The 26219-nt window shown below is 43.3% G+C and overlaps 1 pseudogene; it reads left to right on the top strand.

Moving 5' to 3' along the window:
* The first annotated feature begins 15875 nt into the window (after positions 1-15875).
* On the top strand, positions 15876-25153 carry LOC101903717 (pregnancy-associated glycoprotein 1-like; annotated as a pseudogene).
* Positions 25154-26219: the final 1066 nt, after the last annotated feature.

The raw sequence follows: 26219 nt of genomic DNA, 5'->3' as shown, positions 1-26219 counted from the left end.
ATTAACAGTGTTTGCAAACAGTGCCAGGAATAGTTTATAAAAATTAAGAATATCCAGCATCCAAAGGGAAAAAATTTCCTTATCTAATATCCATTTAAAATTTCCATGTGAATTGTGAAAATATTTGTCCTAGGTAAATAAAAATATTGTAAAGTAATTATCCTCTAATTAAGGTAAATACATAAATTTCAAAAGAAAAAAAATTTCCAATGTGTAAAGAAGCAAGAAAATGTCCATAATGAGGGAAAAATCAATTAGTAAAAACACAGTTAAAATATACATCACACAAATAGCAGGAAGGACATTAAAATGCTTCCTAGAATAATAATCTTTACATTCATGAAGCTGAAGAATACTGAGTATGTTAAATAGAGACATGGAAAATAGGAATGAAAAGACTGGGAAAAATTAATTGTGCATCACAGAAATTTGAAACAACTTTAAGAATACTGAAATATATGTAAATGGAATCCCACAGGAAGTGAGAATAGAGAAAAAAACTTCATAATTACTGGCTGACAATGTTCCAGATATGATGAAAGCTTTAAACCCATTAACACAGAAGTTCAATTAATTCAAAGACAAGAAATAGGACAACTATTCAAAGGTGCATGATAAGTCATTGTTTAAAACAATCAACCAAAGAAATGTAACCAGAATGAAAAGCAGACACAGTAGAACAAAAAATGGGAAAGAGAGCAGATTAGGCATATGAAACAATGTTAGCCAGAGGACACTGGCATCACATCTTAAAATGCTGAGAGAAATATAATTGACTCAGAATTCTATACCCAAGAAAAATACATATTAAAAACAAGATAAAATACTTTCTCAGACTTGAACAACTATGAGACTGCATCACCACCAACAGGCCAATGTAAAAAGAAATGGTTTTTAAAAGTCTCAAATGTGAGATCTCCATAATTCTAGCCATATCAGTCTTTCAAAAGATCTTGATCAGGAGAAACTAATATTAATGTAGAAATAGTCATTGTGTTTGTAAACACTTCTAGAAACTATTGCTAACTCCTTCAGTACTGGATCTTGCAATGCTGGTGGACTAGATGGAGAAGTGATGTGAACAGAAATAAGGAAGGTGAGACAGGTAGGTCAGAATGTGAGATAACAAAGACAAGATATTTAGAAGCTGAAGAATTGAGAGAGATTTGGGACCTGAGTTGGAAAAGCAGTTTTCAAAGCAAATTGCATCATGTGGTATGTATAATCCTCACTTCAGTCCTTAGAAGATCTCTACTGACCAGTCTGCCTCTTTTTTCTGGAGCACAGTTCAGGTCCATATAGTTGTTTCTCATTGCTGTTCCTTCCACACTGTGCCCAGCCTAATCCATTCAGAAAATTCAGCATAATCCATTCAGAAAAGGTTTGTTCTTTAAGGCAGGTGCTGCAGGCTACCTACAAAATGATCTAGTCTCTGCTTCTCTTTCAAAACTGAAAATAGTTTGTTATATAGCCATGAGCCCAATAGCTGTTGCTGCTGCTGCTAAGTCACTTCAGTCGTGTCCGACTCTTTGCAACTCCATAGAAGGCAGCCCACCAGGCTCCCCCATCCTTGGGATTCTCCAGGCAAGAACACTGGAGTGGGTTGCCATTTCCTTCTCCAACGGGTGAAAGTGAAGTCACTCAGTTGTGTCCAACTCTTAGCAACCCCATGGACTACAGCCCTTCAGGCTCCTCCATCCATGGGATTTTCCAGGCAGGAGTGCTGGAATAGGGTGCCATTGCCTCAGGACTGCATTTCCTGCACACCTGTGGTCTTAGTCATGACTGGTGACTGAGATGTAAGCAGATCTGTAAGAGGGATTTCTTGGAAGACTGCTTTCAAGGAGCTGATTTAGCAGAGAGATGGGACTCTTCCCTTACCTACTTTCATCCTAACTGTTGTCTGGATTTCAGTTGTGATGGTGGAACTCTTGCAGTTGTATTTGACAATCATGTAACTTTGGAAATGGATACCACCAAAGCTCTGGCTGACCCACCTCCAGCTTTGTTCCAGTGGGAGAGAAAAATCAAGTTTATCTTGCTAAAGTTATAGTTGTATTAGATGTTTGCAATATGCATCCAAACTTAATCCTGATACTGCTATGTGTTTAATATAATATAGTCTTATTATTTTGTTGGGTTTGGTGAATATATTTATGTTTTACATTTCTTTATTTTTTTTATTTTATAAATTGATTCATCAACCATTATACCTAAATTGTATAAATGCAAAATTATGATTATAAGCATGTTTTCCTTTAGATTTTGTATTTTTATACTTTCTTATCTTCTTTCCTTTCTTGTTTTCTCCATACTTTACAGCCTGGACCATGTCCTCTCTTATAACCTCATCCATATCCATATTTGCAGGCCAAAACAGACCGAGAGCTGTGTGCAGAGAACCAAAGAAGAATGAATACGGGGGATATGAATGAAGGGTGGTGACCCTTGTTACTTATCATGAATGTTCTGAAATGGGATCACATTCCTCTGCCCTTCTGTGTGCCCACCACCCGCAGTTTTGCCATGAACATGGAAGATACTTCCGCCAGTGGAATTTGAATAGAGGTGATATGTCACTTCCAAATGGAACTATTATTTCTGTCACACTAGCTGGAATGCAGATGTAATGACAGGAGCTGGAACAGGCATGTTAGACCAGAGGTAAGTAGCACAGGCGGAAGATGTGACAATAAAGAAGTGGGCCCTCATCTCTGTGGAGAGACCTGCACTAACATATGAAAGACAATTGGAATTGTATTGTATTTAAGATAATGTTATTTAGGGTTTGATACAGTCATTGAACCTGTAATCTAACACTCATAATAGAATAACTGACCTTTGTGTTAGCTTTGTCTTAACATCAGGGTCTGAATGAGACAATATCTGACATGTACTTAGAAGTGAGTCAAGTGACAGCCCTGCCCTCTGGAAGCTGTGCTCTAGTGTGGGATTCAGAAACTGAATCAAGAACAAAGCCACATGGCAGGACAGCTTCAAGATTCTGTATTAACCCTTGGGAGGGGAACCTCAATCAGTCCTGATCTCAGGAGGTTGCTTGAAGTAGGGACAATCCTCTATCTTTCTCCTCATAAATAAGCCATGGTGCCAAGTTTCATATAAAAGTGACTTATTTCAAATTCCTTCCAAAGTGCTTTCCCTTTTGATCCAGTGCTTAAGATATGTGCTAGAGACCTGGATTGGGAAGACTGCAAATGCCCCAGGGGAACTAAGCTGGTGGGCCACAACTACTGAGCCTGAGTGCCCTAGAACCTGTGATCTACATTAAGAGAAGCACAGGATTGAAAAGTCAGTGCACTGCCATAACAGAGCAGCCCCCACTTGCTGCAAAAATTAAAAAAAGAAAAATTCTCCCAGAGAAAACAGTGAGGGCTAAGTGAAAGCAGAACACGAAAAAGGATGAAACCTGTCTGGGTATGATATCATGCAAGGCATGCAAAGGGAAGATACAGCCTGTTTTCACAGGGAATGTGGGATATAAGTTGTGCCTCAAACCAAGGCTAGGGAGCTGGGATTTCACTCTCCCACTAGCGCCTCCTTCTCATCCTTCAACTAACACCCAGCTGGTGTCTCCAAGCCTTTGTATTAGATCCTTCAAAGACAAATGAAAGGTGACACTAGAAGGAGAAGACACCAAAGCTCAGGAAAATGCAACCCCAGGTAATGTCTAGATTTCTTCACCCAGTCTGCCATCTCCAGCATGATATCTGAAATCCTGTGAGTCTAAAAAACTCCATGGTTCTCTACATGTAAGTATTTTTTTTTAAAATCAGGTTTTAAATTATATATGAGTGTAGTTGATTTACAGCATTGTATTAATATTAGTTGTATGTGAAATTAATTCCCTTATACATACACATGTACCCATTGTTTCTTAGATTCTTTTCCCATACAGGATATTATAGACTACTGATCAGAATTCCTGTGCTGTACAGTAGGTCATTGTTGGTTATCTATTAAATAAAGTAGTATACATATATTAATCTCAAACTCTCAATTTATCCCTCTCCCACCTTTCCACTTTAGTAACTATAATTATTGTTTTGATGGAGGGATGTGTCTAAGCATTTTTTGGATCAGGGTTTGTGCTCATGAGAGTGCAGTGGCCAGGGAAAACAAGCCTGAGAGACTCATTTGAAATTATGGTAAATGTTTAGAAGGACACGGCCATGCAAAAAGCTGGGAGAAAAACATTCTAGATGTGGGAATTACCCCTGCTAAGGACCAAGGTAACCGAGCTTAATAAATGGCTACCCTTCCACTGCCAACCTTCCTTCCATGTTTGGAACTTAGCTACAGGACAACCACCATACCTCATCCCATGCTTCAGTTGTGAGTTAGAAACAATGAGGCATGTCAGCCTTCCCAAGAAGGGAGAACCTGGGGCTATCACGAGGCTGAATATGCTCTGGTTCAGGGACATTTACACAAACTGGTTATCACCAGGAGCAACAGGTGCCAGGGGCAGCACCAATGCCTCTGACTATCTCCATGTACTTGTTTTCAGGAGTAGAAATGCCAAGGAACAGATAGAGAGAAGAAATAAGTAATCACTCTTGTTTCATCTTGCCCCATGTGATTCCCATGGCTCTTTGACCACACTGCTCTCTGCCCCAAAACTCTTTCCTTTATTCTGTCTTCAAAGGTGGCTTGTGAATTACATCAGCACCTAACAGTGAAGCCTGGTGGCTGAAACTCAACTCACAGTCAGCTGGGACCAAGAGATGTCCGGCCTTGTCCTGTGTTTCTGTCCTTTTTCTCCAACCAGATTCATAAAGCAAAGTCCCAATAAAATATAAGGGTGATTGTAATTCTCTCAAGGCTATTGAATCTCCAAGGTCTATTTGAAGCATCAAAGAGGGATAATGGCAGATTATCTGCATTCAGGCTAGACTCAGACCCCAACCTCGCTCAGGCAGGTGTTCCCTGAGGAAACATAAGGCACTTATCTAAGTTTCCAGAATGCTAAGAAGAGAACACTTCTTCTCTGAATGCAGGTTCATGTTATCCAGTCAGCCAAGGGTCTGTCTTGTGTGAAGGTCGAGTGGGAGCTCTGGGGATCTGAATTGATAGTGAGTCACTCAGCACCTTCTCAACTACCTCCTAGGGTCACTACAGCTGGCCTTCCCACTGTCCCTGGAACCAAGAAGAAACAGCCCTGAATATTGCTTTCCTGCTGTTACATGGAGGCAGGTCTGCTAATAAAATCAGAACCAGACTTGAGGGGCAATGGGAAAGAAACTTCCACTCTGGTGCTTGCAGACATCTAAGAGCTACCCAGCAGTGGATGCAATTGATCTTTCTCTCATCTTTCCCTTCTTGGAAGTTTCCTAGCCTGGGAACCAGAGTTCCTGGGTCCAAGTCTTCACTAACTTACCTGCAGCTTTAAGGTGAGTCATACACCCCAGGGTTCAGTTTCCCATCTCTTGGATGAGGGAGACTGGACTTGCTGCATAACACTTGTTCCAGTCTGAGGCTCAATGCCAATCAGTGGACAAGTGGATCAGAGGTGCATGTTTCTGAGAATGCTGAGGCTGCCTCTGGTGGGCAGGGGGCTGTAACTGTCTATTGATGTTCATGGGTTCTGGGCTCAGGACTGGGAGTGGCAGACCACTTGGCACACAACTGCTGTGACACCAAGGATCTTAGAGGCCTTGACCACTGGAACTTACCATCATTTGGGTTCTGTGGGATGAGATCAGGTATTTATAAGTCAGAGTTGCCAATAGGAAGCTTGTGTATTCCTCAGCAGAAACCCAAATTAGGCTAACGAATCATCTCTCCTAAAAAACTCTGGGAACTAGATATGTCAGGACTCTTAAACAAAATTTGTAATATTTTAAATACTATTTAAAGTAGGTCGTTTTTTGGATGATCTGCCATTTGCTCTCTGCCTTGGGATGATATCCACAGTTAGAGTTGAATCAAAGGGTCTCTGGGGGAGCCCCTCTCCCTGTGAGTCATTAGGAGTGAGTACAGCTCTCTCCCCTCCACCTCTGGAGCAGGAATTCCAGCAGGAAGGACATGACCTCCAAGTTTAACTGAAAGACTCAAGAAGGTCTGGCCCTCAAGTAGGCACTATTCTTTCCCCAGTGCTTCTTCTTTCCCTCCTGGGTCCTGTGCAAGCTGCCCACCTCCTGGTTACTGGGTTCTGAATTCCTACTCCCTTCACTTGTAGATATCTATGTAGTCCCACTTGTGGCTCCCTCCCTACCCAGCCCCAATCCCTCACCTGCAGATAGCACTAAAGAAGGGAAAACCAAGATGGGTCTGCCCAGTTTTTCTTTCTAAAAATATCTGTATTCTTTCTGTTTCCAGACCCTGTCCTGAGTCATCAACATCTCCAGCTAGATGACTCAGCTTAGCAGAGGAATGGCGATGCAGATGGTGGTGGTGGTGGGGGGGGGGGGGCGGGGGCGGGGAGCATTAAGGATGTCAGGTGTGGGGACAGTTTTCAGATGACAAGAGATGAGTTGGGGTAAGGAGCATGTGGTCCTCCAACCACTCATTCATTGGGGACCTGCCTGAATCTGCTATCTTTGGCTCCTAAGGGTATCACTAAGACAGAAACTTCAAAATGGACTCTTTATAAACTTCTTACTGCAAAACAATTTAAAACATAACAAATATAAGAAAGACGGGTGTCATGAACCCTATATTTCATCATTTGGCATCAATAACTACAAAACTAACCTCCTAGTCTCACAGGTTGTCATAGACTGGAGACTATGCAACATCAAGGTGGTGGCCAATTGAGTTCCCAGGGAAGACATTCTTGACTTGCATCCGTCTTTCTCTTCTTGCTATGTTCTCACATGTGGTGGCTGAAGGGAAGGAAGAAGAGGGAGAATAAGAGAGAAAAATAAGGAGAGGCTAATCCCATCATTAGGGACTACCATCAAAATACCATGTCAACCTGGGTACCTCCCAGAGGCCCTAATTCCTAATACCATCACACTGGGAGTCAAGGATGGACACAATTCATCCATAGCAGCTATGCATCGTGTAGAAGGTATCTCTTTTTAATTCAAGAGAGACCATCATTTCATTCTCTCTTTTACCCCTTATTCATTTTTCCTGAAGTATTTTGGGAAAAGATGAACATTTCACAAAATATATATAATGAGTATTTTTGGTAGAATGATAGGATATGAAAAAAAAATGCTCTTTTGTTCCCAATAAAATGAACATTTTATATCCAGTCCATGTGCAAATTTCCCTATTCTCAAAAAGCAGATGTCTTTTCACAGTTTATTGAAGAATGTAGTCATATGTTGCACTTGGTTGTTCTCTCTTAATATGAAATAAGCAGGGCAAAGACTAATAGAGTTTTGCCAAGAAAATGCACTGGTCATAGCAAACACCCTCTTCCAATAACACAAGAGAAGACTCTACACATGGACATCACCAGATGGTCAACACTAAAATGAGATTGATTATATTCTTTGCAGCCAAAGATGGAGAAGCTCTATACAGTCAACAAAAACAAGACCAGGAGCTGACTGTGACTCAGATCATGAACTCCTTATTGCCAAGTTCAGATTTAATTGAAGAAAGTAGGGAAAACCACTAGACCATTAAGGTATGACCTAAATCAAATCACTTATGATTATACAGTGGAAGTGAGAAATAGATTTAAGGGCCTAAATCTGATAGATAGAGTGCCTGATGAACTATGGAATGAGGTTCGTGACATTGTACAGGAGACAGGAATCAAGACCCTCCCCATGGAAAAGAAAGGTAAAAAAGCAATGGCTGTCCAGGGAGGCCTTACAAATAGCTGTAAAAAGAAGAGAAGTGAAAAGCAAAGGAGAAAAGGAAAGATATAAGCATCTGAATGCAGAGTTCCAAAGAATAGCAAGAAGAGATAAGAAAGCCTTCCTCAGCAATCAATGCAAAGAAATAGAGGAAAACAACAGAATGGGAAAGACTAGAGATATCTTAAAGAAAATTAGAGATACCAAGGGAACATTTCATGCAAAGATAGACTCGATAAAGGACAGAAATGGCATGGACCTAACAGAAGCAGAAGATATTAAGAAGAGGTGGCAAGAATACACAGAAGAACTGTACAAAACAGATCTTCATGACCCATATAAGCACGATGGTGTGATCACTGACCTAGAGCCAGACATCCTGGAATGTGAAGTCAAGTGGGTCTTAGAAAGCATCACTACAAACAAAGCTAGTGGAGGTGATGGAAATCCACTTGAGCTATTTCAAATCCTAAAAGATGATGCTGTGGAAGTGCTGTACTCACTGTGCCAGTAAATTTGGAAGACTCAGCAGTGGCCACAGGACTGGAAAAGTTCAGTTTTCATTCTGATCCCAAAGAAAGGCAATGCCAAAGAATGCTCAAACTACTGCATAATTGCACTCATCTCACATGCTAGTAAAGTATTGCTCAAAATTCTCCAAGCTAGTCTTCAGCAATACGTGAACCGCGAACTTCCTGATGTTCAAGCTGGTTTTAGAAAAGGCAGAGGAACCAGAGATCAAATTGCCAACATCCTCTGGGTCATCAAAAAAGCAAGAGAGTTCCAGAAAAACATCTATTTCTGCTTTATTGACTATGCCAAAGCCTTTGACTGTGTGGATCACAATAAACTGTGGAAAATTCTGAAAGAGATGGGAATACCAGACCACCTGACCTGCCTCTTGAGAAACCTGTATGCAGGTCAGGAAGGAATGGTTAGAACTGGACATGGAATAACAGACTGGTTCCAAATAGGAAAAGGGGTACGTCAAATAAGCAGTATTATCACCCTGCTTATTTAACTTATATGCAGAGTACATCATGAGAAACACTGGGCTGGAAGAAACACAAGCTGGAATCAAGATTGCCAGGAGAAATAACAATAACCTCATATATGCAGATGACACCACCCTTATGGCAGAAAGTGAAGAGGAACTAAAAAGCCTCTTGATGAAAGTGAAAGAGGAGAGTGAAAAAGTTGGCTTAAAACTCAACATTCAGAAAACGAAGATCATGGCATCCGATCCCATCACTTCATGGGAAATAGATGGGGAAACAGTGGAAACAATGTCAGAGTTTATTTTTTGGGGCTCCAAAATCACTGTAGATAGTGAGTGCAGCCATGAAATTAAAAGATGCTTACTCTTTGGAAGGAAAGTTATGACCAAGTTGTATAGCATATTCAAAAGCAGAGACATTACTTTGCCAACAAAGGTCCTTCTAGTCAAGGCTATGGTTTTTCCAGTGGTCATGTATGGATGTGAGAGTTGGACTGTGAAGAAGGTTGAGAGCCGATGAATTGATGGTTTTGAACTGTGGTGTTGCAGAAGACTCTTGAGAGTTCCTTTGACTGCAAGGAGATCCAACCAGTCCATTCTGAAGGAGATCAGCCCTGGGATTTCTTTGGAGGGAATGATGCTGAAGCTGAAACTCCAGTACTTTGGCTACCTCATGCAAAGAGTTAACTCATTGGAAAAGACTCTGATGCTGGGAGGGATTGGGGGCAGGAGGAGAAGGGGACGACAGAGGATGAGATGGCTGGATGGCATCACTGACTCCATGGACATGAGTCTGAGTGAACTCCGGGAGTTGGTGATGAACAGGGAGGCCTGGCGTGCTGCGATTCATGGGGTTGCAAAGAGTCGGACACGACTGTGACTGAACTGAACTGATCTGAACTGAACTGTTCCTCTCCCAATTATAATGTCATTTATCTGTTCAGAAACAGGGAGGAAGCAGGGTGGTTTGTCTTACAGAATGTCCCACTATGGGGTTTAGAGCAGGAGTCCACAATACCAGCACAGTGGGTCAGGACCAGTACCAGTCCTTGGTCTATTAGAAACCAGACCTCCACAGCAGGAGCTGAGCTGCAAGCCAGTGAATGAGGCTTCATCTGTATTATAGCTACTCTCCATCACTCTTTCATCACCCCCAGAAGGGACAGTCTAGCTTGTTTTCCTGGAACTGTTTGTAGTTATATAATCTATGCTTAATAGAAACAAAAATAGCATAAATATTGTTGACTGTTTTCCTTTCTTGGTGCTCAGAATGGTGAGTTGGTGCCCTAGCCATGTATCACAGTGACAAATAAGATGTTGCCTGTTAACATTTGGACACATTCAGCCAGCTTAAAATTAAATATTAAATAAGCTAAAATCATGAGATCCAGCCCCATCCTTCATGGGAAATAGAAGAAGAAAGGGTGGAAGCAGTGACAGATTTCTTCATCTTAGCCTCTAAAACCACTGTGGATGGTGCCTGCAGCAATGAAATCAGAGGGTGATTGCTTCTTGGCAGGAAAGCTATGACAAACAGTGTGTTGAGAAGCAGAAACATCATTCTGCCCAACAAACTGGTAGATGTTTGGCCTTTTCATTTAGATTCCTCAACTTTCTGTCCTGGTCCCATTGGTCTTCGAAGTCCCTCAGCTTTCTGGTCCTTCAAGATTCCCAAGATTAATCTGTGCATTTCTTTACCCAGTCCTAAAATCAGCCATCTCTAAGAAACCATGCATTGTCTGATGGGAAATGCATTTAGAAGCCACACGTTAGACCTCAGAATAGTCACTGTTATCAAGTTGTCATTGCTTCTAGGCTTTATAGTGGTCAGAGTAGGAAGCACACATTTTCCTTAAAAATTAAATAAAAAGTTAGTTGGTACAAACTTATGCTTTCAGTTCAAGATTTAAGACAGCACGGTTTGAATTAAACTTCTTTATGTTATGTGTGAACCTCTTTTTCTAGCCACTGAAAGTCTTACTTCTGAACATTAGTTTTAATTATTGTCTTGCTTTTACTTGTTAACTTATATATGACTAAGTCACAATAACAGAAACAATATTGGGAACAATAAGTGGTTGAAATATTGCTCTCCTCAGCTCTGATGGTGGTGCAGATGCATGGCAGCTGCAATGGCAATGCAGAAGCCTGGTGAAGAGGAACTACCCCACATCCAAATCAGGGCCAGCAGCCGAGAGGAGCTACCCTACATCCAAGGTATGGTGCAGTGGCTACACTTTGCAGGAGCAGCCATGAAGAGATACCCCACGTCCAAGGTAAGAGAAAACCAAATAAGAGGGTAGGCCCTGAGAGAGGGAATCAGAGGGCAGACAGACTGAAACCACAATCACAGACAACAAGCCAATCTGTCACACGGATCATAGCCTTGTCTAACTCAATGAAACTAAGCCATGCCCTGTGGGGCCACCCAAGACGGATGGGTCATGGTGGAGTGTATGTGGTCCACTGGAGAAGGGAATGGCAAACCACTTCAATATTCTTGCCTTGAGAACCCCATGAACAGTATGATAAGGCAAAAAGATAGAACACTGAAAGATGAACTCCCCAGGTCAGTAGGTGCCCAATATGCTACTGGAGATCAGTGGAGAAATAACTTCAGAAAGAATGAAGGGATGGAGCCAAAACAAAGACAACACCCAGTTGAGGGTGGGACTGGTGATAGAAGCAAGATAAGATGCTGTAGAGAGCAATATTGCACAGGAACCTGGATTGTACGGTCCATGAATCAAAGCAAATTGGGATTCCCTAGTGGCTCCCAATTTGCCTTGATTCATGGACCTTACAATCCAGGTTCCTATGCAATATTGCTCTCTACAAGGGAAATTAGAAGTAGTCAAACAGGAGATGACAAGAGTGAACATAGACATTCGAGGAATCCAAGAACTAAGATGGACTGGAATCGGTGAATTTAACTCAGATGACCATTATATCTACTACTGTGGGCAGGAATCCCTTAGAAGAAATGGAGTAGATAACATAGTTAACAAAAGAGTCTCAAATACAGTACTTGGATGCAATCTCAAAAATGACAGTATGATCTCTGTTCGTTTCCAAGGCAAACCATTCAATGTGATGGTAATCCAAGTCTATGCCCTGATCAGTAATGCTGAAGAAGCTGAAGTTGAACAGTTCTATGAAGACCTAAAAGACCTTCTAGAACTAAAACTCCTAAAAGATGTCATTTTCATCATAGGGGACTGGAATGCAAAAGTAGGAGTCAAGAAACACCAGGAGTAACACAAAAATTTGGCCTTGGAGTACAGAATGAAGCAGGGCAAAGGCTAATAGAGTTCTACAAAGAGAATGCACTGGTCATAACCAACACCCTCTTCCAACAACACAAGAGAAGACTCTACACATGGACATCACCAGATGGTCGACACGAAAGTCAGATTTATTATATGCTTTGCAGCCAAAAATGGAGAAGCTCTATACAGTCAGCAGAAACAAGACTGGGAGCTGACGGTGGCTCAGAACATGAACACACTTATTTCCAAATTCAGACTGAAAGTGAAGAAAGTGGAGAAAAGCACTAAAACATTCACATATGACCTAAATCAAATCCCTTATGACTATACAGAGGAAGTGAGAAATAGATTTAAGGGACTAGATCTAATAGACAGAATGCCTGATGAACTATGGACAGAGGTTCATGACATTGTACAGGAGACAGGAATCAAGACCATCCCCAGAAAAAGAAATGCAAAATAACAAAATGGCTGTCTGAGGAGGCCTTACAGATAGCTGTGAAAAGAAGGGAAGCAAAAATCAAAGGAGAAAAGCAAAGATATACCCATTTGAATGCAGAGTTCCCACGAATAGCAAGGAGAGATAAGAAAGCCTTCCTCAGCAATCAATGCAAAGAAATAGAGGAAAACAATAGAATGGGAAAGACTAGAGATCTCTTCTAGAAAATTAGAGATACCAAGGGAATAGTCCATGCAAAGATGGGCTCAATAAAGGACAGAAATGGTATGGACCTAACAGAAGCAGAAGATATTAAGAAGAGCTGGAAAGAATACACAGAAGAACTGTACAAAACAGATCTTCATGACCCAGATAATCACGATGGTGTGATTACTCACCTATAGCCAGACATCCTGGAATGTGAAGTCAAATGGGCCATAGATAGCATCATTATGAACAAAGCTAGTGGAGGTGATGGAATTCCAGTTGAGCTCTTTCAAATCCTGAAAGATGATGCTGTGAAAGTGCTGTACTCACTATGCCAGCAAATTTGGAAACTCAGCAGTGGCCACAGGATTGGAAAAGGTCAGTTTTCATTCTGATCCCAAAGAAAGGCAGTACCAAAGAATGCTCCAACTACTGCACAATTGCACTCATCTCACACGCTAGTAAAGTAATGCTCAAAATTATCCAAGCCAGGCTTCAGCAGTACATGAACCATGAACTTCCAAATGATCAAGCTGGTTTTAGAAAAGTCAGAGGAACCAGACATCATATTGACAACATGTGATGGATTATCAAAACAGCAAGAGAATTCCAGAAAATCACCTTCTTCTGCTTTACTGACTATGCCAAAGCCTTTGACTGTATGGATCACAATAAAATGTGGAAAATTCTGAAAGGGATGGGAATACCAGACCAATGGACCTCCCTCTTGAGAAACCTATATGCAGACCAGGTATCAACAGTTAGAACTGGACATTTAACAACAGACTGGTTCCAAATAGGAAAGGAGTATGTCATGGTTGTATAGTGTCACCCTGTTTATTTAAGTTGTATGCAGAGTACATCATGAAAACACTGTCCTGGAGGAAGCACAGGTTGGAATCAAGATTGCCAGGAGAAATTTCAATAACCTCAGATATGCAGATGACACCGCCTTTATGGCAGAAAGTGAAGAAGAACTAAAGAACCTCTTGATAAAGGTGAAAGAGGAGAATGAAAAAGTTGGCTTAAAGCTCAACATTTAGAAAACTAAGATCATGGCATCCAATCCCATTACTTTATGGCCAATAGATGGGGAATAGTGGAGACAGTGGTTGACTTAATTTTTCTGGGCTCAAAAATCACTGCAGATGTTGATTGCAGCCATGAAATTAAAGCACATTTACACCTTGGAAGGAAAGTTGTAACCAACCTAGAAAGCATATTGAAAAGCAGAAACGTTACTATGTCAACAAACGTCCATGTAGTCAAGGCTATGGTTTTTCCAGTGGTCATGTACGGATGTGAGAGTTAGGCTATAAAGAAAGCTGAGCCCCAAAGAACTGATGCTTTTGAACTGTGGTGTTGGAGAAGACTCTTGAGCATCCGTTGTACTGCAAGGAGATCCAACCAGTCCATCCTAAAGGAAATCAGTCCAAATGTTCACTGGAAGGACTGATGCTTAAGCTGAAACTCCAATATTTTGGCCACCTGATGTGAAGAGCTGACTCATTTGAAAAGACCCTGATGTTGGGAAAGATTGAGGGCAGGAGGAGAAGGGGATGACAGAGGATGAGATGGTTGGATGGCATCACCAACTCAATGGACATGAGTATGTGTGGACTCCGGTAGTTCGTGATGGACAGGGAGGCCTTGTGTGCTGCCGTTTATGGGCTCACAAAGAGTTGGACATGACTGAGCAACGGAACTGAACTGAAGTTGTTGAATATAGTGTCACATTTCTTTCCTTTTTTTCTTTTGGTTTTCTTTGTTTTTGTTTTTGATGTGATGTATTTTTTGTTTTTCCTTAGAAGATATTCTACTCTGAATGTAGTCATGAGTCTGAATTATAAAGCCAATTAAGTAATGTGTTGTTATAGGTAGCTAGTCAACAACAAGTTGATGAAAATAGATTTATTAGTCTTGTTCTCAATTTGTTCAGTTCAGTTCAGTCCTTCAGTTGTGTCTATCTCTTTGCAATGCCATAGACTGCAGCATGCCAGGCTTCCCTACCCATCACCAACTCCCAGTAGCTTGCTGAAGCTCATGTCCATTGACTTGGTGATGCCATCCAACCATCTCATTCTCTGTCTTCCACTTCTCCTCCTGCCTTCAATCTTTCTGAATATCAGGGTTTTTTTCCCAATGAGTCAGAATGTTTAGTATGCATTCAGTCTCTTTTTAAATCAACCAACATGAATTAAATTCCTCTCTGTCCCTACTGCACTCCCAACTCTAGGCCGGAAACAAAGACCTACAGAGACTGAAGGCTAATTTCAGCACATCACTGTGGAGATTTAGTTCCCACTGTTTTTTTTGGGGAAAAAATATTAGTTGCTAACATTAAAATCAATAGATTGTACATAAATATCCAAACTTCTGATTCTCCTGAAAACATAGGCAACTGGCATGCTTTCCAGCATGGCTGAAGTGGAGGAAAGGCTGCTCCCAGTGGTAAGGCCTGTGCTGCCCAGATTCCAACATGGCCACTTAGTCCTATTACCATATCTACTGCCTCCAGGGGCCATGAGTTTGTGAGAACTAGACTGCTAGCTCTCTTAAGATAAACAATGCTTTTGTCTTGATCAACTTTGACTTCAAAGCCTTTAACCCAGAACCTAGCACACAGTTCTTCCTTGTATGTTTGCTGGATGATGTAAAACATCTTGTGGATGTATATGACATTTCTTCCAATACTGAAACTAAGCAATTGAAGTACTGCTCTGTCCTAATTCTTTGATGCAGACTGGCATCATAGGTGACCCTGTTGTCTGCCAATAGACCCACTACCTAAAGCCAGTTGTATGTCCCTGGGCTGCCCCTGAAGTCTTGACTTTGCCATTTGACAACTTATCCTCCTAGCAATCTCATCTCCAACGAAGATAGGAATGCATATCTCATGAAGTGGCTAGGAAGATGACCTGAAACCACGAATGTCAAGCATGGCCCCTAGTATCCATTTTCATGATGTTCTTACCCTTTTTTTCCTCCAAGTAGGCAAGGTTCTCCATCTTCTTAGATGTCCATGCAGATCAGTCTGATTTTCCATCCAAGCTTCAAGAAAGAGATTACAGTTCAATTCTCTGTATTCTGAGAAGCTTCAAAGGCCACTTGCAAAGGACACTGATGAAGGTAAAGATTTTATTGAGACCTTTGTGGTTTTTTTAGATCTTTTAGTGGCCTACAGGGGAAAACTAGGGTAGGTCAGAGCATATATAACTAGGGGCTCCTGGTCACCACTACATGCTAAGAACCAAAACTTCCCTGAGTACCTGGAGCCAGGAAAGAAGCATGAAGTGGCTTGTGCTCCTCTGGCTGGTGGCCTTCTCAAGAGTGCATAGTCAAGTAAGTATGGGGACTGTAAGCCACATCATGTTCCTTTCTCGGATTTTTCTTTTCATCTGTTTATTCCACCCATCAGGTTTAGAAGGGAATGGAATATTTCCCTAAGAGTCTTAAAGTTCAAATCTTTATTATTGATAAGTAACTTGCTCTAGGAACTGTAGATGCCAAGGTCTTATGTAGATTTGCATGGTTGCACAATTCTTGGGGTCCAGTCATGTCATGACCTATTGAAAATGCAACTCCTTGCAACTGTTCAGTGCACAGTCTATGCAGATGTCGATGTGGTCCTGTGGAATAGCACTTTTCTGCATTTTATTCAACATGTCCTCTTTTTTCCTTGTCTACTTAAGTGTGTATATGTCTATGTCTGCATCTCTATATCACTGTCATTTATCTCTCCATCTCTTTGGAAGGCACTGGGAATGTATTTCTCTCTGTGTTGTTTTCTTTTAATTTTTCATTTGACACATACTTCCTTCTCAAGCCTCTGAATTTCCCTTACTTGTTCCCTACATCTTGGATTCTTTTTTCAACTCTCACTTCTCTTTCAAAGTGGAGAAAGATACATTGTTTTATATACACTGTTTTATATCTGACAAGCAGTGTGACCACAGTCAACTCAGAAACCTCTTGCATTTCAAATTGCTCCCTTGTAAAAGAGGATAAAAATCCCCCTTCTACTTCCTTCCCTGAGGTTCTATGAGAAGGATAGTGTGGGATGGCAACAGCAATGCTAATGACTGTCATGTTGAGACTTCCTATTTATCAGGTACCTTATATCCATCACTTCACTTATCCCCAAGATATTCTATTTTGAGGGTTTGTATTGTTACATTCCACCATTTTACTGAAGGGGAAACTGAGAAACCACACAGTCATATGGCTTACTCAAGATTACAGAACAGAGCCTGTATTCAAAGTGATGTCTTTGCCATGGTATATGCATAAAATTCTGATAATAATGTGCCTCATAAAAATGATTAGAAAATACACAGGGACATTACAATGACAACTATACCTTAACACTTACAGCTAATTGTAGCATCCTCTTTGTTTTTTTTTTTTTTTTTTTTGTCAAATGTTCTGTGAAAGAATACCTCTAAGGTGAGTGAAGACCATGAGAAAAACCCTCAGTGGAAAAAACACGCTGAACAATTTCCTGAAGGAACATGCTTACAGTCTGTCCCAGATTTCTTCTCGTGAGTCAAATCTAACTATTCACCCACTGAGAAACATCATGGATATGAGTATTTTGGGGGGATGGTGCTCCATAGAGCCCCCTGGTGCTCTAGCCTAGCACTGAGGCTCATCTGGAGGTGCCTGGTGGGATGTTGGGGTTGGGGTTCCTGCAGGAGGCAGACACACTGGAAAACAGGGACCCCACCCAGAGGAGAAAGTACTCTCATCCTCAACTGTTGGTCTTGGTGACTGGGCCCGGCAATTAACAGGTGGCAGGTAAACATCCCTTTCTGTGTCAAAGATGTGTCATTACTTTGAGGGCAATTGTTCCTTAGGGACTGTGTGAGCCACTCAGTTACAGATGAAGAGTGAGCCATCACTGATCAAAAGGTAGAACCAACTGCAAAGCAACTGTGACTCCCCCGGCAGAGGAATTCAGTTTCCACAGATGCAAGAACTACAGCAGTAAAATGTTACTGAACTCGTATTCCGTGTAAGGCCATAAGGATTTAACAGTGTGGTTACTGTTTTTACATTAGACAAAGGGCTTATTTTGTCTTCAGGAATGCCCATGCCAGACTGAGAGATAGGCAAAGGGTATATACATGTCGAATGAAAGGGTCATCTGTGTGGAGTTGATTGGATGTGGTCTGATAGAGGGAGTGGCTGGGGTTGATCCAGAACGACCTCCTGGAGAAGGGGGCACTGAGGCTCGGATTGAAGAGCTACAGACCTTCTCAAATGAAGGCACCAGGACTTCCCTGGGTGTCCAGTGGTCCTGGAGGCCCAGTGATTATGCCTCTGTGCTTCCAATGCAGGAGGTACCACTTCAATGCCTGGTCATAGAATCAATATACTGCATACAATGCAGCACAGGAAAAATATATCAAATGCAGACATCTCTGTGACCAAAGTCTGTGAGCTGCACGGTGGTGAGAAAGTGATCTTAAGAGATATGTGACACCCCGAGGGAGGCAGTAGTGTGGGAATAGAGGGTAGCCAGTTCTGCACTAACCTACTCCCTCCTTTTCACTGTAGATGCTCTACGTGGGTAATATCACCATTGGAACACCCCCTCAGGAATTCCAGGTTGTTTTTGACACAGGCTCATCTGACTTGTGGGTGCCCCCTGTCTTTTGCCAAAGTCTAGCCTGTGGTGAGTACAGACACCCCCTACCCGGACCATCCTTCACTTGCCTTGTTGCCCTGTTTCCACCCTTGGCACCTGATGACACTCATCTCTTGTGTCTGCAGCTACAAAGTCTATGTTCATACATCTTCGGTCTTCTACCTTCTGGCATACCCAAAAGTTCTTCAACATCAAGTACAATACTGGAAGGATGAAAGGACTTCTTGTTTATGACACAGTTTGGTAACAAATGCTGAGTCAGAACTGGCTATGGAATGACCCCTGCTTGCAAAACAGATGCAGGACCCTTCCTAGCCTAACTCCTATAGATATTGGCTATCTTACCCACAGGATCCTGCATCTAGGGAGATAGTGCGTGTGGTGACACATGAGCAGATGAGCTAATCCAGAGAGTGACTTGAAGTGTGGACTTGCAGCTCCTCTGCCCATGAGCAGTTCAAGTCATTTTGCTGGGAGTGAGAAAATGGGAAAAAAGCACCCAATTTTATATTCACAGACTGTTCCAGGCAATTTCAGCTGATAATTGGCTTAATCCTGCAACAACCCCACACAGCAGTTACTCTGATTAGCTCATGAGACATATGAAGAAACTGAGGTGCAGACAGAAAGGGCCTTGCTGAGGGCACACATGTGGTAAAAGGTGGAGTTAGCCTGGCTTTTCAGGACTGAAGTTGCTGTGGGGTGTTTGGGGACAGGATAAAACTGATCTGGGGACCCTGGGGGCAGTCAAGGGCTTCAGGTATCCATAGTGCGAAACTGGAGGCCTGAGAAGTCAAGGGGCCTGATAAATGAGTTGTCACTCTAGAGGATCCTTGAGAGTCTAATTAACCTATGGCCTGCCTCCCCCAAATTATTTGAGTAGTTCTGCTCTCTCACTTTCTCTCTCATACACACTCACACAAATACACACATATCCCCAAAGGTGAATTCCCCAGGCAGTAATTTCATAGAACCCTGCAAGCAAGATTGTGTTTTCGGCTTCTGTCTTCCTGGACAGATGCAGAATCCACAGTACCTTACAAAGAATGCAGTCCATTCTTGTCATTAGGTCACAGTGATGCCAAAGAGAAGGCTATCTTTTTCTCCACTCAGTTTGCCATAACGTGGCACCAATGGGTCCTGGCCTGACTTGGTTGCCACACCTGTACAGAAGCCACGAGGCCAATTTGACTCACTCAGGAGGTGTTTTTCAGAGGGTCAGATGTTTTATTTTATTTTTTTTTCCCTCTAATTTTATTTTTAAACTTTACATAATTGTATTAGTTTTGCCAAACATCAAAATGAATCCGCCACAGGTATACATGTGTTCCCCATCCCGAACCCTCCTCCCACCTCCCTCCCCATACCATCCCTCTGGGCCGTCCCAGTGCACCAGCCCCAAGCATCCAGCATCGTGCATCGAACCTGGACTGGCAACTCGTTTCCTACATGATATTTTACATGTTTCATTGCCATTCTCCCAAATCTTCCCACCCTCTCCCTCTCCCACAGAGTCCGATGTTTTAAAATTCACAGCCTCTCTCAAGTGGAACCCAAATTCCCCTCCCAGCTTGGTCTAATCATTTGAGTGTCACTGAAGACAGAGCCCAGCCTTAATTCCTCTCTGAGGATCTAATGGCAATGTACCCTAGCCCAGTCCTAGCCCACTTCACGTATCTGTAAGTGGGAACACTCTTCTCTCCCACAGATTGGGGACCTTGTAAGTACTGACCAGCCATTCTGTATAAGCCTGGCAGAAGTCGGGTTTGATGGTATACCTTTTGATGGCGACTTGGGCTTGAACTATCCAAACATGTCCTTCTCTGGAGCCATCCCCATCTTTGACAACCTGAAGAATGAAGGTGCCATTTCTGAGCCTGTTTTTGCCTTCTATTTGAGCAAGTAAGTCTGAGATGGACAATCACTTTATCCAAATTAGCTGTAAGATGCTTTCAGTTGCATGAAAATTATAGAACACTTGATAAAGAAGTATCCTGAGAGATAATCTAACCCAGGATAACTATGGCCCAAGGGCCCTATCTGGCTTCACCAGTGGCTTTTATAAATAACGTTTTATTCGAACACACCCTGATCCTGGGCTCAAGATCAGTAAATTGGTCTCCTGGGGTGAGTGAGGAGGAAGGCTAATGGAAGGCAACAGGAAGCATGTTGAATAAAAAGCATTAGGATTTGCTTATGTATTTGATAAGGAAGTAAGGAGAAGGATAGTGGATATCTTTCTTTCCTCATTAGCATTTCACTGGGAGCCCAGGACCAGCTACCCAATTTGTAGGTTCCAGTGAAAAATGAAAGTGTGGGACACAAAACTCTGGAACCCTTGTTCAAGAAATATTAGGCATTTCAAGACAGGGAGATCAGAGGTGGGGTCCCTTCTGAGTGTGGGGCCCTTTGGACAGTAGAGGTCACGGGCCAGTGGAGCCAACTCTTGGTGACCTGAACCCACATCCTTAGAACTCCCAGGCCTTGATTTTCCTGAAAAATGACAAGGTGGATAAGGGCAAAGCCAAAAGCTTCAGCACCGTGTCCTCTGAGGGTGTCTGATCACTCAGGTCCCTGGAGGCCCAGGGCGTCTTCAGAAGACATAGTGGGTGGAGCCCAGCCAAGTGATTCAGCTTCTAACTTCCTCTGTGCCACTCACTAACCACTTACAGACCTCAGTCTGGATCTCAATACTTCCCAGACACTATTTTCTGCATCTCTACGTGGGGACCTTATTAGAGCTTTGATGGGTGACAAGCACAGCTCTCAGACAGTGCTGTTTTTACTGTCCTCCAAGGATCCCCCCTCACTTCTCTCTACAGAGACAAGCAGGAGGGCAGTGTGGTGATGTTTGGTGGGGTGGACCACCGCTACTACAAGGGAGAGCTCAACTGGGTGCCATTGATCCAAGCGGGCGGCTGGAGTGTACACATGGACCGGTAAGCCTCTTCCTCTAAGGGTCAGCCCAAGTGATGCTCCCACTACTGTACATGGACACAGGCAGACACACACAAATGCATTCTCAGACACACAGTCACACAGACTATACACTACCCACAATGACTCAGACAGACACACAGACACATGGAAACACATAAGCAGACACATATAAACATACACAGAGGCACATATAAACATGCATAGATAGTCAGAGACACACAAGCACACACAGAGACACATACAAACACACATACAAATAAACACACAAGCACACAGATACACAAACAATCCATGGGTTCATAATCCCCAGGCCTTCTGAGCATGGCTCTGATCAGGGTCCTAAAAGGGTACAGAGAGGTCTGTGCAGCTGGGAGAGAGCTGCATCCACTGCCCTTTGAGGTGGGGAGCAGGGTTAGAGGACTCTACATTGTGGTGAACAGACGATCAGGGAGAATTTTAGCAGCCTGAACAGAGTTATGATAAGATGACCAACAGTCCAGGGCTACCTTGGACATAGGAAGTTCTCAGTACAGATAAACGTCTGTTTAAGAACAGGGAAAGTTCTGAGCAAATGGGGAAAACTGGTCTCCTTAGGGAGCAGCTACCCAGCACTGGAGAGAGGTTGGCTGCAGTCTTAAGACATGAAAGCAACTAATAAAAAAGACACCCCACGTACCTGGGCACACAGTGGGGGGGTCTATAAGAGAATCAGGAAGGTGGGATCCAGGAGTGACCTGAGGACAAGAGGCATAATTGATTGGGTTCTGTGTGAAACCCTAGGACAAATGCTGACCTGTTCTTTGGAGTTTCTGTGGGCTAGTTATATATTTCCTGGTCAGGGTCTCAGGGTCTGAGCTGGTTGTAAGAGCAGTGCTGGGAGAAACCCTCTCCCAGAGGAGCCCCTTTCTCCCTCTACTATGAGAATCTGCTACCCTGGTGAATCTTCATCTTCACTCTGTGTGCTACCCGTTATTTGTTCCCCACCAGGTACAGCTCTCTGGATGTTTCTTATTGTTTTCTCAGTCTTCATTCAGTCATTGAACAGACAAGCACTGGGCACTGTGTGCTAGGCACTTTAGGGAGGCAAGGAGAATAAAACTTGCCCTCACATCTAAGAAGGCAGATGTACATGAAGGGACTCACCCACATAGTGAATTGTGCCTTTGGTACATGCTAGACATGAGGAGGAGGAGGCAATGGCAACCCACTCCGGTACTCTTGCCTGGAAAATTCCAGGGATGGTGGAGCCTGGTGGGCTGCTGTCTATGGGGTCACACAGAGTCAGACACGACTGAAGTGAGTTAGCAGCATCAGCAGCAGCAGACATGAGGAAGGGTCTACAGAGAGTGACCAAGACAGGAGACTTATAAACATGGGGGAAAGACTTCCCGAAAACAATACAATTAAGGTGGAATCTGGAAGATGAGAAGAAATTTGCTAGTCAAAGTGGAGTGGAGTCTTCTAGGAAGGAAGACCAGCCTGTGTCAAGGTGCAAAATATCCTGGTGTATTCAAGTACTGCATTCGAGGATGTCAAGAAAGGTGCTGTGTCAAGAGCAAAGGAAAAGAGGCCAATAGACGAAGTGCTGTTTAGGAGACAGTCAGGAAGGGGGCAGCTCTGGTGAGACTCAGAGTGACCTTGATGCCCTCTTTCTTCCACTATTTCTCAGCATCTCCATGAAAAGAAAGATTATTGCTTGTTCTGGAGGCTGTGAGGCCCTTGTGGACACCGGAACAGCACTGATCAAAGGCCCAAGAAGACTGGTCAATAATATACAGAAGCTCATGGGCGCCACGCCACGGGGTTCCAAGGTGAAGGGTCATGCCTCAGGTTCACTCCCAGTCTCCACACACAACAAGGATCTCCAGGGCCAACCTCTCTCCCTCTCTCTCTAAAAGCACTACGTTTCATGTTCTGCGGTTAATACCCTGCCCTCTATTATCTTCACCATCAACGGCATCAGCTACCCGGTGCCAGCACGAGCCTACATCCTCAAGGTGAGGGGACAATACTGAGGGGTGTTCTCAAATTGGGACTTGCAGCAACCCACGGGCTGCGGTTGGTAGGAGCGCGCCCTCTACTGGCCATCTCACACCATTGCAGATGCTGCTGAGCCCTGTGGCTGGGTCAGTGACTGCCAGAAAACCAAACATTTGAGATTAAAGGGCCGTCTGGGACACTGATCTTCCTGAAATAAATATGGAGAGGCCACACCATGCTGGCATGGTGGGAGTCACAAGGAGAGGGGGACACTAAGGTCCTCAGTCCTCAAAGAGCTTCAGTTGAATCTGAACCCTTAGCTGTATGAACATGGAAGTCAGCTCTAGCAGTCCCTGTTACAAGGAGAATGGCTGGGGCCATGTTACAAGGAGAATGGCTGAGGGCATTTCCAGTGTGATGTCCCAGCATAAGTTAACAGTCTGCCTTCCCTTCTCAAGTTTTTTCTGGTTTGGATGATAAATTACATGGTCAGCTTAGTACTCGGCTGCATCTTCCCCTTGCTCTGGCCAGGTGCCTCCTTTGTGATTTGGGATACCCGACCCTCTGTGGGGAGGTTGGATACTAAGGTGAATAAAGGGTGCACAGTGACTGCTCAGCCCTGGATAGGGTGGAGGCTTCATGTCAGCTCCCTGTGGGAGTTCAGAGCAGGCTGATGGGCTCAAAGAAGGCTTTGAGGAAGAGAGGGAATTTCAGGAATTCTAATCCACAAACTCATTGAGCCATATGCAGGTTTGCTTGGTTCCAGGCAAAACTGCACTGCATTCCATGTAAATGGCATCTCAAGGTAGTCTGCACTGGGCACTGGGGACTTACTAAGGGTGATAAAGGCTACAGGTTGACCAGTGGGGAAGGGGAACCAGAGTACGTTGCCCAACCAAGCCTGGAGTGGCCAAGGAGGGTGAGTGCGGACCAAAGGAGGTTTTGTAGAGTTCCTGAGTTAAGTCTTCAGGAATGTGTTGTGGGCACTGATCTATTTAAGATGGATAACCAACAACAAGTTACTGTGTAGCACAGGGAACTCCCCTCAGTTATATGACAGCCTGGATGGGAGGGGTATCTTTGGCACCAGGATGCACGGATACATATGGCTGAGTCCCTTTACTGTCCACTTGAAACTCAGAACATTTTTAATCAGCTATACTCCAATATAAAAAAAAAAAAGTTGTTGTTGTTTTTTTTTTTAATAAAGTATGGATTGTGGGCATGCAGGAGGAGAACCAGCATTCTCTACAGAGAAAACAAGGAGCAGGAGTCATAAGGAGGAAACAGGGAGTGAGGAGAACTATGGACACACTTGTTCTTTTCTAAAAAATTATATTGAAGTGTGGCTGATCTTCAGTTTTGCATTAAATTCTGCTGCATTGCAATGTGATACAGATAAAAAGTGTGCTATACACATAAAATTTCTTTTCTTATTCTTTTTCATGTGGTTTATCACTGAATATTGAATATAATTCCTTACACTCTACAGTAGGACTTTGTTGTTTTTTATTCCTCTGTTTCCCCAATTCCAAATCTTCCACTCACCACACCCTTCCTCATTGCAACCTCATGTCTTGGTCCTCTTTGGTTTTGGTTGAACTCTCATATCCCCTGATGCTGAGAAAACCCCTTGATACTTACCAAAAGAGGGAAATAAAACAAATTGTGCTGGTTCTGGGTATTGGGGGGAGGTGCCGGTAAGGGCTCATGCAGACTGGAGTGTGTCTCTGACTCCCCCAGGATTCTAGAAGCCACTGCTATACAACCTTTAAAGAGAACACAGTGAGGACATCTAGAGAGATCTGGATCCTGGGTGACGTCTTCCTGAGGCTGTATTTCTCAGTCTTTGATCGAAGAAATGACAGGATTGGCCTGGCACGGGCAGTGTAAATGCTAGGAGTGGTTCAGGAATCAGTAAGGCCTCTCCTAACATACACTCACTCACCCTTTGAGCACTCCTTCCCAGGATGTGGGTGAACTGTATTTGGTGGTCTGCACACCCTATTCTCAGTAAAGAATAAAGGGTTTCACTCGTAATGGTGCTGAAACAAATTGGTGTGTCTGTTTGTGTCTGGCAGGTATACAATGATCAGGAAGGTTCTAGAACCAAGTCTGAATCAAAATTGAGAGGAGCCCTACTCCAACTGGATTCAAGGAAATGGGAGACTCATTGAAATGATTCTGGGAATCCAGGACACAAGAATCAGAGCAAATACAAAGATTTCAGTGACTGGACCCAAGAAATCAGAAGTCATCAATTCTCTCTCACTCTCGCTCTTTCGCTTCACACTTCTTTGATGGTTTTAGCCTGGCAACTTTCTTCCTTAAGGCTTCTACACCTAGTGAGGGAGTCCAAGCTACCTGCCCTAGGGTTTTAAATCCCGAAGGCATCACCTAGTAAGGAAAGAAGATTGCAGACATCAGAGTTCAAGGGTGTTCTCTGAATGACCCACCTCAGATCACATGTACAGCCCCAGATTAGGCATTCTGGCAGGGACATGGGGACTTTTCACTGGCTTTACATGGTTTTTGGCCCTGACCCAGCAGCACACATTATTGTCAATTTACTCCCGAACTACATGACTGAAGCTGGGGACAAGCAGCCCAAAGGATAGCGACTGGCAGATGGTCTAGGCCATGGAAGAGTTTGTGATGACCCACCTACTCCACCACCTCCTCATTCAGAGGAATTATAAGAGGTAATGAAACAGACTCTCTTCATCCCATCTCAGATGATCTTATCATTGGGCTTCTCCTCCAGGGGATTTTGGGTGAGGTAATTCATGCAGAGCTGGTTCCCTCTTGTTGCCACACCCCTGTCACCAGCTCTCTGCCACAAATACCTGCTCTGTCCTTTCCAGTCCTACTTGGTAAGTGGTGGTCCCAGTGGATCCCTGAGCCATCCCCTTCCTCCAGGGCCCAGAATGCCCTTTGCTTGGCCTCCAATGCTGGGGAG

This window comes from Bos taurus, chromosome 29 (assembly GCF_002263795.3).
Source record: "Bos taurus isolate L1 Dominette 01449 registration number 42190680 breed Hereford chromosome 29, ARS-UCD2.0, whole genome shotgun sequence".
Taxonomy (NCBI): Eukaryota; Metazoa; Chordata; class Mammalia; order Artiodactyla; family Bovidae; genus Bos; species Bos taurus.
This window is presented reverse-complemented; position numbering and strand designations above follow the sequence as displayed.